The sequence below is a fragment of the Haliotis rubra genome, unplaced genomic scaffold (genome assembly GCF_003918875.1).
Source record: "Haliotis rubra isolate DU_JTF1 unplaced genomic scaffold, ASM391887v1 Scf2, whole genome shotgun sequence".
Lineage (NCBI taxonomy): Eukaryota > Metazoa > Mollusca > Gastropoda > Lepetellida > Haliotidae > Haliotis > Haliotis rubra.
Genome location: NW_025766002.1, coordinates 3,595,193 through 3,612,187, shown reverse-complemented (window position 1 = coordinate 3,612,187; position 16,995 = coordinate 3,595,193). Strand labels below are relative to the sequence as shown.

Genomic DNA, 16,995 nt, shown 5'->3' with positions numbered 1-16,995 from the left:
GAGATATCTATGCTATTAGGAAGCTTCCCAGCAGAGCCCTTCAGACTGGGGTGAGATGTTATGTGTAAGGTGTATCAGAAGCTTTAACAGATCAACAGTTGCCTATCACACATCTTTGTAATTTGTCATTGCTGTTAACATACAGTGTGTCTAATTAAATAGAATTGTGTCTACTTGTTTCAATTCGATACATGAACAAACTATATATTGTCAGCTGAAGTCCGTGGGTGAGTGAATAATGGCTAGTGCCACACTATCTGTGTCTTAGCCAATACATTAATGGTTGCGTCGCGCCCCAACGACTTGGCATATTACTCATCATACCAATTACTGGATGACAAGTGGATGATCAGCTTCTTTATTGTATAACAGCGACGTTTCGGTATAGATACCTATACCGTTTTCAAACATGAGAACAAAACTCCATGGCTCATGACGCGTCGTCGAATAGTTTTGTCGTCCTTTTTTCGGTTTGTTTTTGCTAGTTCGTTTGTTTGTTTGTCTCTTTGTGTGTGTGTTTGTTTGTTTGGTTGGTTGGTTGGTTGGATGGGTGGTTGGTTCTATAGTTTTAGGGGTTTTGGGGGTATACGTTGCTTCCAGCAATGTTCAGGTTGTATGACCGCGGTCTGCTAATAATCAAATCTGGACCAGACCATCATTGGTTGACGTCATTAGCATCGATCTACGCATTGCAGATATGATGACATATCATACAAAGTAGCTAGCCTGTTTATCTGATCCTGTAGTAGCTTCTTACGACATGGTTTGCTTTTCCATGACATTTGTGAGGGGCGGGTGCTTTGATAAGAACACATGCTTACCCTCTTTGCAGACACCTGGTGTCATCACTCACTGACACAGTCGTATAATTGTCATCACTTTTTCGCCTTTTACGCCAGAGGAATCCCCTTCTGTGGAGAATCGAGACATTCTACTTCCTGGTGTTTATGTTCCTGCATTGAGATATTCGGAGTTAACTTCCCATGCATTTTATCAGCCATCAGCCATCAGTCATCCTCCACGTCAAGCCCAAATGTAGCACACACTGTACAGGCCATCCACTGGCATTTCACACCACAAACTACATCAAAGGTTTCGAGATAATTACCGAAGCCATTTAAATGAAACAGGCTACCAAAACAACATTAATTTAACATAGCAAGAGTTGATTAAGCTATACACGTGTTGTAATATCTAACAATGTCTCACTTGTTTTCCACTCAAACGTTTAAACGAGTACACGTCTTATCAACGACCAAATGGTATACTCGTGAGTGCGCAAAGTTCTTTTTGAGAATTACAGCGTCAGACATGCATACCCTGTTCAGATGAAAATTTGGTGATAATTCTTGCGTAAGGAAAGGAAACACACGAAGGCGTTTGTTTTCAATGTATATCAATACAGATATACCGAGTGTTCTTTTATCTTTCCTCGTGACAGGTTAGTCAAGTGGTTATTATGTTCACAAAATCAGGGTTCAATGGCACTCATGGATACAATTTGCGAAGCCCATTGCTGGGATATTGCAAAAATAGTGATAAAAGCGACGTAAAATAATACTCACTCATTTCAGTTTCCAATAATCAACAAATCCAGACACTATAGCTATACCACCAGGCATAATTTGTAAAGAGACATGTGTGGTGTACTTGAAAAGCTTCTTCTAACAGGAAACACATTTTTTGGTAAAAGACAACATGTCATCAATGCTTCGGCAAGTATGATAAAAGATTAGAGAATTTCACTGAAGCATAACCATTGCACTTGTTATGTCAATACATAATCACTTCAGTGATCGTGGGAATGTGCACATTTTTTGCTTCCCTAACTCGCGTAAGCGGCTGCAACGTCTGTGTACATCACTTGTCGCGTACAAGTACAGGCATGTTTTATAGTACACAGACAACAAATGGACATATGAAACGCATGCTGTATTTAGGATTAACCCTTTCTCAGTAAAGTACAGATTCTAGTATATTTCCTGGGTTGAGTCCCATCCGGTATTCGAACCCACACCCACAGAGTCAAGCGCCTAATCGTCAGTACACACAGTTTGCTGTTTAACCCACTCAGGCAAAACGGCTTTAACCAAAAATGGATCCGGAAATCGGACAACTTTACTGAAAAAAGCGTTAATTCAAAATATAACGTGTTACATTTACACTTTCTAAATGGCATGTGTATTCATAACAGATGCACAATGGACAAAACTGAGCAGTTAGAAAACGAATGTCCAAATTCATTTCAAAGAGTGAAAGCATCCATTTCGATTCAGTAGTAAATAATACAGATTACTAAAGACAGTCGCGTGACAGGACGTGAATATTATATAGATCCACACGTGAAAAGTTTCAGCTAAATTGACACACCCAAACACCGCCAGGAAGAATCAATGATTCGCTCATCAGTTTTCATCGGAAACCCCACCGAAATTCAAACTCCGTAGCGTTGTGTCATTCAAGGAGAGTTGATTGGTGTGTGGTTATTCCAGCTCGACTGCGTTAGGGATTGATCAGCCCTTGATACTGCTCGGGTTCTCAGACAGCTTGGTTGGGTTATTAGATCCCTCTTTCTCCTTGGCGTCCCCTAGTCCAAGTTTGAGTCCAGGTCCTCTTTTATTGATTACCCGTCACTGCTGTCTCTTCACCTAACTATTGCAACCAGTAATTTCTCTCCATGAAATGTTGAAGCAGAACTAAGCAAGATTTGTTTTCAAACGCCGAAGAGATATCTATGCTATTAGGAAGCTTCCCAGCAGAGCCCTTCAGACTGGGGTGAGATGTTATGTGTAAGGTGTATCAGAAGCTTTAACAGATCAACAGTTGCCTATCACACATCTTTGTAATTTGTCATTGCTGTTAACATACAGTGTGTCTAATTAAATAGAATTGTGTCTACTTGTTTCAATTCGATACATGAACAAACTATATATTGTCAGCTGAAGTCCGTGGGTGAGTGAATAATGGCTAGTGCCACACTATCTGTGTCTTAGCCAATACATTAATGGTTGCGTCGCGCCCCAACGACTTGGCATATTACTCATCATACCAATTACTGGATGACAAGTGGATGATCAGCTTCTTTATTGTATAACAGCGACGTTTCGGTATAGATACCTATACCGTTTTAAAACTCCATGAGAACGTCGTCAAAACTCCATGGCTAGTTTGTTTGTTTGACGCGTCGTCGAATAGATTTTTGTCGTCCTTTTCGGTTTTTTTGTTTTGCTAGTTGTGTTGTGTTTGTTTGTCTCTTTGTGTGTGTGTGTGTTTGTTTGTTTGGTTGGTTGGTTTGGTTGGATGGGTGGTTGGTTCTATAGTTTTAGGGGTTTGGGGGTATACGTTGCTTCCAGCAATGTTCACGTTGTATGACGGCGGTCTGCAAGTAATCAAATCTGGACCAGACCATCATTGGTTGACGACATAAGCATCGATCTACCCATTGCAGATATGATGACATATCAAACAAGTTAGCTAGCCTGTTTATCTGATCCTGTAGTAGCTTCTTACGACATGGTTTGCTTTTCCATGACATTTGTGAGGGGCGGGTGCTTTGATAAGAACACATGCTTACCCTCTTTGTAGACACCTGGTGTCATCACTCACTCACTCACTGACACAGTCGTATAATTGTCATCACTTTTTCGCCTTTTACGCCAGAGGAATCCCCTTCTGTGGATAATCGAGACATTCTACTTCCTGGTGTTTACGTTACTGAATTTAGATATTCGCAGTTAACGTCCCCATGCATTTTATCAGCCACCAGCCTTCAGCCATCGGCCATCCTCCACGTCAAGCCCAAATGTAGGAAACACTGTACACGCCATCCACTGGCATTTCACACCGCAAACTACATCAAAGGTTTCGAGATAATTACCGAAGCCATTTAAATGAAACAGGCTACCAAAACAACATTAATTTAACATAGCAAGAGTTGATTAAGCTATACACGTGTTGTAATATCTAACAATGTCGCACTTGTTTTCCTCTGAAACGTTTAAACGAGTACACGTCTTATCAACGACCAAATGGTATACTCGTGAGTGCGCAAAGTTCTTTTTCAGAATTACAGCGTCAGACATGCATACCCTGTTCAGATGAAAATTTGGTGATACTTCTTGCGCGAGGTGTATATGAGATAAGATCGCCGATTACGGATAGGTCATGAAGTTAAGGTTTCGTTTTGGGTGTTTTTGTTGCTTTGTTTATCATTTATATTTTGTTGTTGAATTTGGAAATTGTTTGTTAAAAGCTGTCTGACCAGTCAGTCTAGTGATTGGCATCACTGACTATTGAAAAAAACAGAACACCCGTTTAATAACCATGGTATTTATAAATGCTTGTATAATTAATTTCACACATCCCTGATGCTTTATACTTCAGTAACATGAAAGAAACCTGTAGAGTTAACACAAAATACTAGACAAATTGTCCCTCGTGTGGAAGACAATGCATTTTTGTTGATTCACGTTAATAATCTATTAACAACTCATTTGGAACGACCATTTCACGATGCTGCCTAACCCTAGTTCAATCATGTCAAGGGGCGGTGAGTAGCCTAGGCGTCACGCCGAAGACCCGGGTTCTGTTCCCCACATGGGTACAATGATTGAAGCCCATTGCTGGTGTGCCCTACTGTGGTGTTACTGGAATATTGCTAAAAGCGGCGAAAGTCTATACTCAGTGACTCAAGCAGTTCAACTCTTTTTCGGAGACGATTTATCAGGTGATCCCGTAAGGTCTCTCTAACGGTACATTTCATCTCCGACACTGTTTTTAACACACATCGACCCACGCAAGTGGAATACAGTGACATGCAACCAAGTCAGAGAGCCTGACAAACCGATTTATTAAGTCGCTTCTTAAAGCAGATTGTGCTAGGAACCTGTATTTTTACCCGGAATTCCCACAGGTATCACGACGTTGTGACATGTGCATATGTGTCATTGTACATAGTTGTAACAGCCGATCGAAATATCAATTTAAGACAAAAGCTCAATATCAGTCAATATACTAAAGTTTGTTGATTCGTCTTGTTTGAAGGAACGACACGTTTTCCACTCACTGACGGCATGGTCGCAGCAGTGTACGAAAGTTGACCTAATGTGTTTACTCTAGTCCCTGAACGATATTTCTTTCACTTTCGTCCATACCCGTAAAGATACGGGTTAGAATTGGTTTTCAGCATCCTACGCCTGTCGTAGCCGGCGACTAACCTTTCATTAAGGTGAAGGTGAAATCAGCTTTAACGCCGCGTTCAATATTTATGCTCTTCGACATCATCGTGCACCCTATTCCGGTCTAACCCACTATGCTAGTTCACTTAGATGCCGCAGTTAAATATACCCGTGAAGATCTGGGTTAGAATTGGCCTTCAGTAACCCATAAGAGGCGACTGACGTGATCGGGTCAGGCGAGCTGACTTGTTTGTCACATGTAATCGTATCCCAAATCCATAGACCGATGCTGATGTTGATCACTTGATTGTCTGGTCCAGACTCAATTATTTACAGTCATATAGCTGGAATATTGCTGAGAGCGGCGTTAAGCAACAAACAATGAAAACCACTTCCGTTCAACTCTCCTGAATGCAAAACGCTAATTTGGGTTCTGAATCCTCGAGCTAACTTTCCGATTTACATGGAGTCATTAAAGTTTTGAGAGATAAATCGGTTGTCTAGTGCATACAGTTAAATTTCGATTTCCGAATTGAAACAATAAGCTGACCCAGACATATTCACGCAGAAGAATTCAGTGTGAAACCAACAAGTACCAAGAAATGCAGTATACAGATATCATTTGCATGATACAATTGACCAGGCTTACACATCAATATAGCATATTGATACAGCATAACACATATAGCATACAACAGAGTGACAGTACAAAATTCGATGGCAGCACTGTTTCAATATAGCACTAACGTCAGTGATCGTGACATTCTCCTAAATGTGGTCAAGCATCCAACATAGAATGGATGTCCATGTCGAAATGTTATCTTCACATAATCGCTGGCCTTTGTATAATGTTAGAGTAGAGATACATGCGCTCATTTACATAGTCGAAATACATTCTAGAACGTTACGTAAAATGCTGGAATACTCCATCACTGTTCAAAAAGATAGCACTTGACCTCGGTAGCCCTAGCACAGAATAGTGACCCTTCAAGCCACAACTCCAATTCATGTGCAACACCCAATTTTTGAAAGATCGATCCCTTACCTTTGGTAAAAGGTCGACACCCTGTCCGCACAAAAAGACCAACACCCTGAGCATACCTTAGTTTTAAGGTCGACATCCTGTTCTCATCCTGATTGCAAGTATGGCATCATGCGCATACCTTTGTCTGAAGGTCGACAGTCCATGCATAGTAACGGTATATATTTGTTATCATTTGATTTGATTCGTTGACAGTATGAACACAGCATGTAATTCGACTGTTGAATCTCCTACCATATTCAAAACATCGTTGAAAAGAGCTGTGTCTTATTCATATTTTCAATGAAAAGAAAGAAACAAAGACTTCGTGTCAAAACTACAATTCTTTTAATCGTGGTAAAATCAAAGTAATGGCACGATACTTTGCAATACGAGTAGGCCAATCCGGTGTTACCGGTACTAACTATCAAACATAGGCGGCAAAACATTTTCCATAATTATAAGAAAGCAGTGTCTTTTACAGGTGAGAATCGGTCTTCAACAACCCAGGTTTGACATTATAGAATGTAAACCAGATCGAGAGATCAGGCTCTCTGAATGTTGTCGTCTCCCAGCTGCATAATTCGATGATCAAGCAGTTGATTGTCTGGTCCGGGCCCGATTATTTACAGACCGCCGCCAAACAGCAATCACAATGCTGACTTTGGCATTAAACAACAAATAAATAATTGTAAGATTATGATTAAATCCTAAGCAAGTGATGATATCAGTGTTAGCGAAAGGTCCGGGATTACAAAGAGTCATCTCAAATAGTCCAATTTATGCCTTGGCTGTTAGGTTGTGAATATCACAACCGGCTATCTACCTATACAGCTGCTCGGACACAGTATGAGGACGACATCACGTGGAAGTATAAAGTTTGTTCAATCATGTCACGGTACACAACATTACAAACACCATTGAAAGAATCGACATCGGTTTTGCATTCGTAACAAAATAACATGGCACGCTTAAGGGTAAGAATTACTATTCAACTACAACAGGGTATGTTCAAAATATACTGAGTCAAAAAAGAAACTTCACAAAATGTAATTTGAAAAAATAATGAATAATCTTTCTCTGATGATACATCTATGTATCCGAAATGGGATTCCTATCTTTCGACTATAGAAAAACGTGAGCAAAACCCACTCAAACCCATCCATTCGTCGTGCAAACGACGTTAGTGCCAAATCAGGTTTTGCACGTGCAGTCGATCACGTGATCTTCGCATCGAAGTTTTCTTCATATGCACGAGTTTGCATTGGCCTCAAGAATTGAAAAAACACTTTTAAACCACAGTTCTAACGGTACTTGAAATGCCACGATTGTCAAATGTGCAACGTGCCGTTGGCATGTTGCAAGCAGGAAGATCAGTTATTGACGTCGCAAGAGCAATGGGATGCAGCCGTTGTACTGTGTATGACTTGCGAGGTCGTCTACAACAAACTGGCACCACTTCTGATCGCCCAAGGTGGGGTCGTCCACGTGTGACGTCACGATCAGAAGACCGTCAAATCGTCCTACGTCACCTACGTGACAGATTTCTGCCGGCTACACGAACCAGGGCTGAGATGTTTAGAGGTCGACTGTCCTCACAGACCATTCGAAATCGGTTGCGGGCTGCCAATCTCCATTCTCGACGTCCATATCGTGGGCCAATATTGACGCCGTTTCATCAACGTCAACGTCTGTTGTGGGCCCATCGTCACCTCCGATGGACCCAGAGAGACTTGAATCGAGTCGTCTTTAGCGATGAATCCAGGTTTACCCTCAGATTCGCGGACGGCAGGCATAGAGTCTGGAGACGACGTCGTGAACGGTATACCCAATGTTGTGTACAGGAAGTCGACAGATTCGGGGGCGGAAGTTGCATGGTGTGGGGTGCTTTCTGTGGGAACAACCGTCTCGACTTCTGGTCATCCGTGGAAACCTCACAGCTGCTGCTTACCGCCGCGACCAGGTGCTCACCCCTGAACTCGTTCCTCTCATGGCAGATCATGGCCCAGGTCTACAGTTCCAGCATGATAATGCTCGGCCGCATACCGCGATGTTGACACGAAATTTTCTTCAAAACGCTGGAATCAACGTCATGGACTGGCCATCGAGGTCCCCTGACCTTAATCCAATAGAACACGTTTGGGATGCACTTGAGAGAAGGCTTCGTGGTCTTAGGAACCAACCTCAGAATTTGCAGGAACTTGGCGCTGCCTTGCAAGAGCAATGGCGCAGAATCCCCAACAACGTGTTCACAAGCATCAGGCAGTCGATGAAGAGACGGTGTTTGGCAGTGGTGAATGCGCGGGGCGGCCATACACGATATTGAACTGAGAAATTTCGCATTTTTATTCTTGTGACTTGACAATCTCTATACCCATGTTTTGGAACGGCGGTGTAGCCTAATGGAACTGATTATGGCACTGTCAGTGTATCGAGTACATCACACAGATCTCAGCAATGAAATAATAACAATTTAACCATCTTACCATCTCTTGTTCTTTTATAGTGCCCTGAAGAAAGAATGTGAAGTTTCTTTTTTGACTCAGTATATAGTGTGAAATTGTCAAGATCATCTACACTAACTTGCAAACAACAGCGTAAAGTAAAACTAAAACGTCAACGTCGACCTGTATGTGTTACATCAATTGTCCAGTTGTAACTTGCAGATTAATAGAATCCTCGAAACACTATAACTGCAACGCAAATTCATTGTTTTCTTTCGCATACGTATAAATCGTCCACATCAGAGTATATTCAATCCCGAAATTCAATATACCGAAACAGATTCCACTGAGCGTGAAAGACAAAGCAGTTTTGATATAGTATAGGATCGACCTATTCAGTCAAATGTCACATGCCCAATGCATAATTATATACATTTTAAGATAATATACAGTTCTTTAAATCTCATCAACATTTTTAAACAAGTATGAGTAGAATATAATAAAAATAAGATCCGAGGATGAGCGTACACATAAACAAAAGACCTATTTCTAGTTATAACAAGTAATATACTATGGTTACACTCAAAATAGTTAAACTGACAAAAGGTGTAACTAACAGATTGTTAAAATAATATCACGGGTGGGTATTCCCACGTCTGTAAAATCCCTTTCCATAAAATCAAAGTCGTACAAAAGGTACATTGTCGGTATTCTTTATCAATCCCAAATATACGTCCCCGTTCAGGCATTAGATTGTGACAACCGCACCTCAATCAGGATAATATTTGCCTATATATTCCTAGCTTTACCTTAGTAAGATAAAGCTCAACATTTAGAAGAGATTTGTACATGGAGTATGATGTCAGTATGATGTATTAATATTCATCTCCATTGCTGGTAGTCACTGAGTTGCTTTGTTTCTGATAGAAACGCTGATTTATGTCCAAAATCCTGCACGATCCAAATCTTTTTTTTAAAAGAATCTGTTTGACGGATGTATTCCATGAAGTACGATTTGTACTGACACGGCCATTCAGCCTTTAATGAGTTTGCTTCGGATGCCTGCTGTTGTCCATTAAGGGAAGTTTAGTCCAATAAGTTATGCATTTAACACATGTGAAACAAAAGCAAGAATAACTCCCCTAGTCTCCTAAAACAGTAGCATTACAGCAGATAATGGTAGATAAGTGATTTTCTGAAAACACACTTTGTCTGGACACTTTTAAATTTTGGAAAATTACATGAATTGATCACTTAAATCGGTGAAACCAGCTCTCCGCGGAAAACTGAGGAAAGTAATTTCAGGCTATAGCAACTATTAACGCTATGCGTATCGGCGACATAACTGAAGCAGCAAATTTTCGTTATTCACATGACCATGCCTGTCGGTGATCTCTTTGTGATACAAACTGTATACTTCCAACTAACTTTGGTTTGATATAACCCTCTTGACAGTCCTGGCAATATTCTCTTGTCTTTTGGGCTATATAACACGGGCACATGCATCATGTATTAGTGACCATGTACTTGTAGGTGGTATGAATATCAACAATAGAGAAATGATGAAACAAATCAAAAGAAGATAGTTCCTATTTTCATGTGAAACAAGCAGTTACATGCAGTTTTCCGCGTCATGGCCGAAATGTCACCATAAATCGCCATATGAGATTGTTAGTATTTATCATAATCGTCACATCGTAGTATCGGTTAAGCAATTAAGTGGCAAGCCACCTGGTTAATCGAGATTGTAATAACACTAATGTTCAAGTGAGTGAGTGATTTGGGTTCAACTCAGCATTGAAAGTTAACATTGTACCAGTTATATCACAGTGTGTTGGCATCATTGGGGTAGTGATGCAGGTCTCAGATGTTCACCAGGGATAAGGTAATGACATATAAATATTCACTCAAACGTTATACATGTATACAGATGTACAGATCCTACTTAACATCACACCATAATAGTATCAGAGGAGAGACGTAAAGGAGCGGTGAAACAATTATATCTTGTAGATGCTCGGAAACCACAAACCCATGAACATCCGGGTTAGAATTGATCTTCAGCAACCCATGCTTGTCGTAAGAGGCGACTAACGGGATCGGGTAGTCAGGCGAGCTGACTTGGTTGCCACATGCTATCGTATCCCAATTACGTAGATCGATGCTCATCCTGTTGATCACTGGATTGTCTGGTCCAGACTCGATTATTTACAGACCGCCGTCATATAGCTGGAATATTGCTGAGTGCGGCGTAAAATTCAGTCACTCACTCAGAAACCCCAGAATAAGCCACACACCATGTGCAGTGAAACTGACTCACTGACGATAACGAAGGTGTGTAACAGGACTGTCTCGAGATATCGGTGTACTTGGTTTTGGTGAATTAGTTCAAGACAGTTCCATAGCTTTGATCGTATATCGAGACCAGTCTTGGCGTTTCAACCCACGCTGTACGTAGATATCCATATGACATTGGTCTACATTCGAGGACAGTGGGCACACGACTAATGCCACCAATAGCCCCCAGCAATACAATTGTAATGAGTGTACTGGTCAGCACGTCTCCCAGAACGCAGTCCTATACAACATGTCTGGAACGTGTCACAGATTGCCATATCACGTCGTCTGTCCTGTCACGGAATCTACAAGAGCTTGTCACAGACTTCCACAACAACAAATACGTGACTTATTAGGAGCGTGATCTAGGGCTTCGTTGACAAGCTTGTCTTCGAGCTAGGGGTTCTCACTTACACTTCTGAGTATGTTTGTGAACAGTCTGAACGTCGGGGTCTCTCGCATACGCTACTGCACATGTTTCAACCCTTTCTGAACTGGAGGTTCACATACCACTGATCCTGTTTGTGAACAGTCTGAACTCAGGGTTCATCCACACGCCATCGAGCATATTTAAGTACAATCTGAACTGTGGGTTCTCAGACACGCCACTTAGCAGGTTTTAGTACATTCTGAACTTGTTTTGTTTCTTAGCAGCAACCACACATGTGGACAACGTTACCATCTATGGATAGGTTAGCTTGTCGAAGCCTGACTGCTAACATATGGAATTCTAAAGTTTAATGACATTGCCAGTATCTTTGTTTTTCATCAAAGGAGTGAGTGAGTGAGTGTGTGAGTGAGTTTAGTTTTACGACGCACTCAGCAATCAGACAATCCAGTGATCAACCACATGAGCATCGATCTGCGCAGTTTGGAACCGATGGCACGTGTCAACCAAGCTAGCGAGCCTGACCACCCGATCCCGTAGGTTGCCATTTCCGACAAGCATGGGTTGCTGAAGATCAATTCTAACCCGGATCTTCAGGGGTGTCATCATTGGAGGAGTATATGAGCATTGTATATAATACTAATTTAAAATTATGTAACTAAACTGCTAATGTTGAAAAGAAAATGGTGTAGCTCATGACAGTCGACTGACAACGAAGGGGATCTTTTTGTAACATTTGACAAATGACCCTCAACTGTGACCTTGAAGATCGATTGTATGGTTGTTTCACACTGGCGTCCACTAGTGTGTATGTCCCAGATTCGGTATATTTACGTGCTGAATTGATATAAATACTCTGATGGTGTTTTCGCAGACACAATAGCGTGGAATCGCCTTCACGAACAGATTGCACCCCGACATCAATATGGATAAGAGATACACCATCAGTGTGTCCGAGGAAGAAATGGTTATCTGTCTTGCAAGGGCGTACTGTATCAGGCACACTATCTACCGTGATAGACCTGGCACAGTAGATGTGTACAAGAAGACATATGCAATGAAGCTGGTACACATGGTAATACTAACACCACTCGTTGAATCAGGAACCAGTAAGAGTCAGTAATGAGATGAGACTCGGTCTCAAAGGGCAGTTAATGTCAGGAGACTCGGATGGTGGTGATAGATTTGACCAGTGTAACGGATTATATCCTATTCTCTGGGCGATGGTATCATTTTCACAGGTACCAATGTGTTAAGGGCAAGTAACTCTTACCGGTTTGGAATGACATTTATTTATTTAAACATACGCCACGCTTTGAATAGATCGTCATTCTTGAAGTACGTGAGGGTGTACATTTTGGAGATGTAGCACATGTGAGGGTGGTGTAGTGTTGCGGTTTACCATTTCCCCATTGACAATTCATGAAGACAGCTGTTAGTTTAATCTATTTTAGACACTGTCAGTTATTCTTCATTTACACGAGTTAAGGTAAAACATGATATTTTTGTTTTTAGACTAGCTATCGAAATGGTTCATGGGTTAATTTCTATGCGTTTTTGCATCCATTTTGAATTGTAAGTATTTATATGGAGTCATGATTATTGATACCACTAACGCCTTGAACCGTTAAATTAAACATAAGCAGTTATAAAAAAATCGACAGTAACAGGTAAAATTATATGGACACTACTACGATTAATACCCGCGCACATGTTAACTCCCCGTTGCAACGCTATACTATGGCAATGTTACAGCGAAGCGATGCAAAGAAGTGATCAACTGTCTGTGGCGTGCCCTTAGCGCTGATTATGAATAAACAGGTCAGACAGAACAAACGGGGATGACAAAGAAACGGAACTTATAGTGTCATCCTTTACAAAATAATCCCTACATTTTGTATTGATTGCATATGACAGGTTTTAATCCAAAATCGACTTGACGTCGTGCACAACAGCAAGGTAATACTCAGTTAGGGCTGTCATGACATTCAAACAAAGACAGGTCAGTTAGTTCATTGCTTTTTTGTAAACGTTCGAAAACTGTCAAGTGACGGCGCCTTCGTTATTTTCATTTTCAGAACGACGGTGTTCTCTATCATTTAAGGAACTGACACGAAGAAAGCGGATGAAATAAGCACCTAGAAACTAGACGATCGATTTTAAACACTTATGCAAGTGCCAAGCAAGATTACACAATTAGATACGGCATGAAGATGAAATAACAGGAGTGGCGAGCAATGGAAGTGTGAGGGAAGAAAAGCTTCCATTATCCGGTAATCACGTTGTCACAACCGAACGTAAATGATTCATCTTACAACTAAAAATCATCTTATACAGAAATAATTATAGAAATATATCCTGAACCACACAGTCCATTTTCGCAGAGTATATTCAAAGATAAAAACTGTTCACACGCCCCACATATTCTCTGGACTTCGTCTCAGCGGAAACACGTCCCTGTATATCAGGAATTCATCTTGCAAAGAAGTTAAAATCATACTGGATGCAAACAATTTAGAAAAATTCTTTAAGAATTGAATTAAAACTTTGCGTGAATTTCTTTCGAATCCGTATTACAGTAAAAGTCTACATCTGGAAACTAATAATTTAAACTAATTTAATCCATTTCTCTTGGCTTCATGGTTTTGATGGAAACATACAGGATTAAAAATGCCGCTTACAGTGAATGTATCCTGCCTACAGAAGAAAGAAAACAGTACCAATATAGTACTGGAATATATGAGCTGATCAAAGACTGAGGTACATCTTACAGCCAGTGGAAGACTGTTTTATGTTTGTAGCGTCTAACATGAGAGACACATCGAGCCATAATCGATGCCACCTTTTCAGCTCAGAGTGGAGTGGAGCGGAAACGCACCATTCGACCGAACACCGTAAATATGTTTTCAATTGTATGTTGTTATAAAAAAAAAAACATCATGTAGGCATTATTCAAATATTTTCGGTGAATAAAAAGAGAGCATACCATCAACGTTTGTCATATTCTTTATTATTATCCTGCATCATCAGTATGTAAACAGTCTAAAAGGCGAAAACATGCATTGAGCCCATGTGTAGTTTTGACATTTTGCAGCCATGAGGATCTGAACACACCTACTCTGGGAATCATTACGTCTTTGGTGGAACGTGGAACTCATGGACAAACTGATCAATATGCATTTTGAATTAGTACTTGAAAAAAATGTTTCACAAGAAACCCATTTATAAATTAATATAAAAAAACCACTTAGCTAATGACGATAATGTTTTTATGTTTGATTTACTAAAAAACGGAATTTATATGGAATATAAAACTGTTAAAACACTTTAGCTGGTATGTTGAAAATAATTAAATATGAATATTGCAAAGCGGCTCTGTTTGCGTCTCAGGCGTTGTTGAGAGAGAGACACACAGAGAGTGAGTGAGTGGGTGAGTTTAATTTAACGCCGCACTCAGCAATATTCCAGCTATATGGCGGCGGTCTGTAAAAAATCGAGTCTGGACCAGACAATCCAGTGATCAAACAGGATGAGTATTGATCTGCGCAATTGGGAACCGATGACTTGTCAACCAAGTTCGCGAGCCAGACCACCCGATCCCGTTAGTCGCCTCTTACGACAAGCATGGGTTGTCGATCGAGAGAAAGAGAGAGAGAGAGAGAGAGAGAGAGAGAGAGAGAGAGAGAGAGAAAGAGTGAGAGAGAGAAAGAGAGAGAGAGGAGGGGGGAGTTGCCAGTTTTTTTTTATCAAGCTACCCCACTGAGATATCATGCAACGGCTGACCGGTCCCTTTCCGTGATTGCAGAGAGTCAGTCACGGTAACAACAAGTACCACATTTATACATCAGTATGATGACGTTGCAGGGGAGCGTGCCACCTACCTTGTCAATTTCATCGGGTCAATTTTCATCGTTTGTCCCAAAGCTGTCTACATCAGGTTTTATAATACCATGTGTGATTTAAAGAAAATTAAATTTCGCAACAAAACGAAGAAGGGGACATTGCCCACTCATGCCTCAACCGGCGGACAGTACAATGCAAGCCAAATGGGACAATTTCTGATGCGACAAACGAACTAATGTATCGCCGTGCACAAACATCTTCAGTAAACCTTTTTTTTTCAATCAAGCCGTGTGTTGACCTAATTTAGTGCGCCTACGTTGACCAACTTTTCTCCAAGCCACACACTTTGCAAGAGCTTCAAGGTCATCGCCAAGCATACATGTTTTCGATCTGGCGCCGTGTTACTGCCTCAAATTAAGGGTTTGCTGCGAAGTGAAGTTATGTGAGATTTCTATATACGTGTGTGATTATAAAATACGTTTAACGTGTTTGCAAGCAGGTTGCTATGGGCTAAATTCATAAAGCGTCAGTGTATTTTCTTTTGAATAACATATATTTTATATATTGATATTTTATTTGTTCAGACGTCCATTGTTTGCGTACCAGCAGCAGATCGTGAGAACGCGTTATACAATCGTAATCCAATTCATCGCTGGAGAAACATCAGTACTCCTATGGGGCTTTAGTCAATAAACACAAGATATCTTTCATTAAAATTATGGTTTGGGATCTTCAAGTAAGAAAGGACAGTTTACTCTTTACATCTGGCATCATGGCCGATATTCAGTGATCATGTATGCAGTTCTCACGGCCTTTTTGGTATTTTTTACGCCAAACAGAATCTGTTTCTTCGAATAATCGAGACCATGCGCACTGAGGATTTGATGATAAGATGAATAAATAATTTACTATAAACATAGACCTCTGCGGCTTGGGTCCTTTTTCCCAATTTATAACAGTTGGGTTTAGCCGAAGCATATCCGAATTCTTTCGTTTTAGCCGCTGTGTGTACATCTGACTCTGCACTACTTCCGTTAAAACCAGCTGATGACAGACCAGTTTCACAAACTAGGTTTAGAGTAGTTCCCCTTTGATGAAGGACAGTAACTCTAGCGGTTGAACCGACAGCCTGCTCCGAAAGGCAAACTGAAACTATGTTTGGGCAGCTGTTATTGTGCCTATGGTACAATCCATTGTGATATTATGTAGGTCTCAGTTAGATTGTATTGACTGTGTTTATTGCTTGACAGACACATCACTGACCTCTGACGTATTGGCAAACATGGATAAGTTGGACCGGAGCAGAGAACGCGTTTACGAGAAGTAGGCGGTGCATGGCATTGAGCAAACCCATTTGGTGAAAGGTAGAGCAGATGTAGTCTAGTGCAGGTATATTGCAGGACGATGAAATTGATTCCGCGCGTAGCTGCACGTGCCATGCTCATAAGACTCTCACGTCAGTGTAGCAAGTCGCACTACACTTGATCGCGGACAACCTGGGGCCCCTTCGCTAACAATGGCAAGCGCCAGTGGGCGGCACCCATACATGCTAATACGGGTCAATTGTCAGGTCGGTTCTCAACTTGTTTGCCAGTGATATGTATGGATTCCAACATTTGAACGACATGGACGGGTGTTTCGACAACTGAATTAAGAATGATATTTTATAAAGAGGTTGAATATAATTAGAGCTCATCACGAACATGTGTTTTGGAAAGGTACATATCCTGTATTCGGAATAAACCTTTTATTTAGCGAGCCTTTGCGAACTAAATACATGGTATC

The 16,995-nt window shown here is 40.9% G+C and overlaps 1 long non-coding RNA gene across 1 annotated transcript; it reads right to left on the bottom strand.

Annotated features, from left to right (window-relative positions):
* Positions 1-942: 942 nt before the first annotated feature.
* Positions 943-16,578, bottom strand: LOC124275223. The gene is made up of 3 exons (XR_006898241.1): positions 16,481-16,578; positions 9,203-9,212; positions 943-953 (listed from the first exon to the last, which is right to left on the bottom strand). It is a non-coding gene; the product is annotated as an uncharacterized LOC124275223 (long non-coding RNA).
* Between the last annotated feature and the right edge of the window lie 417 nt (positions 16,579-16,995).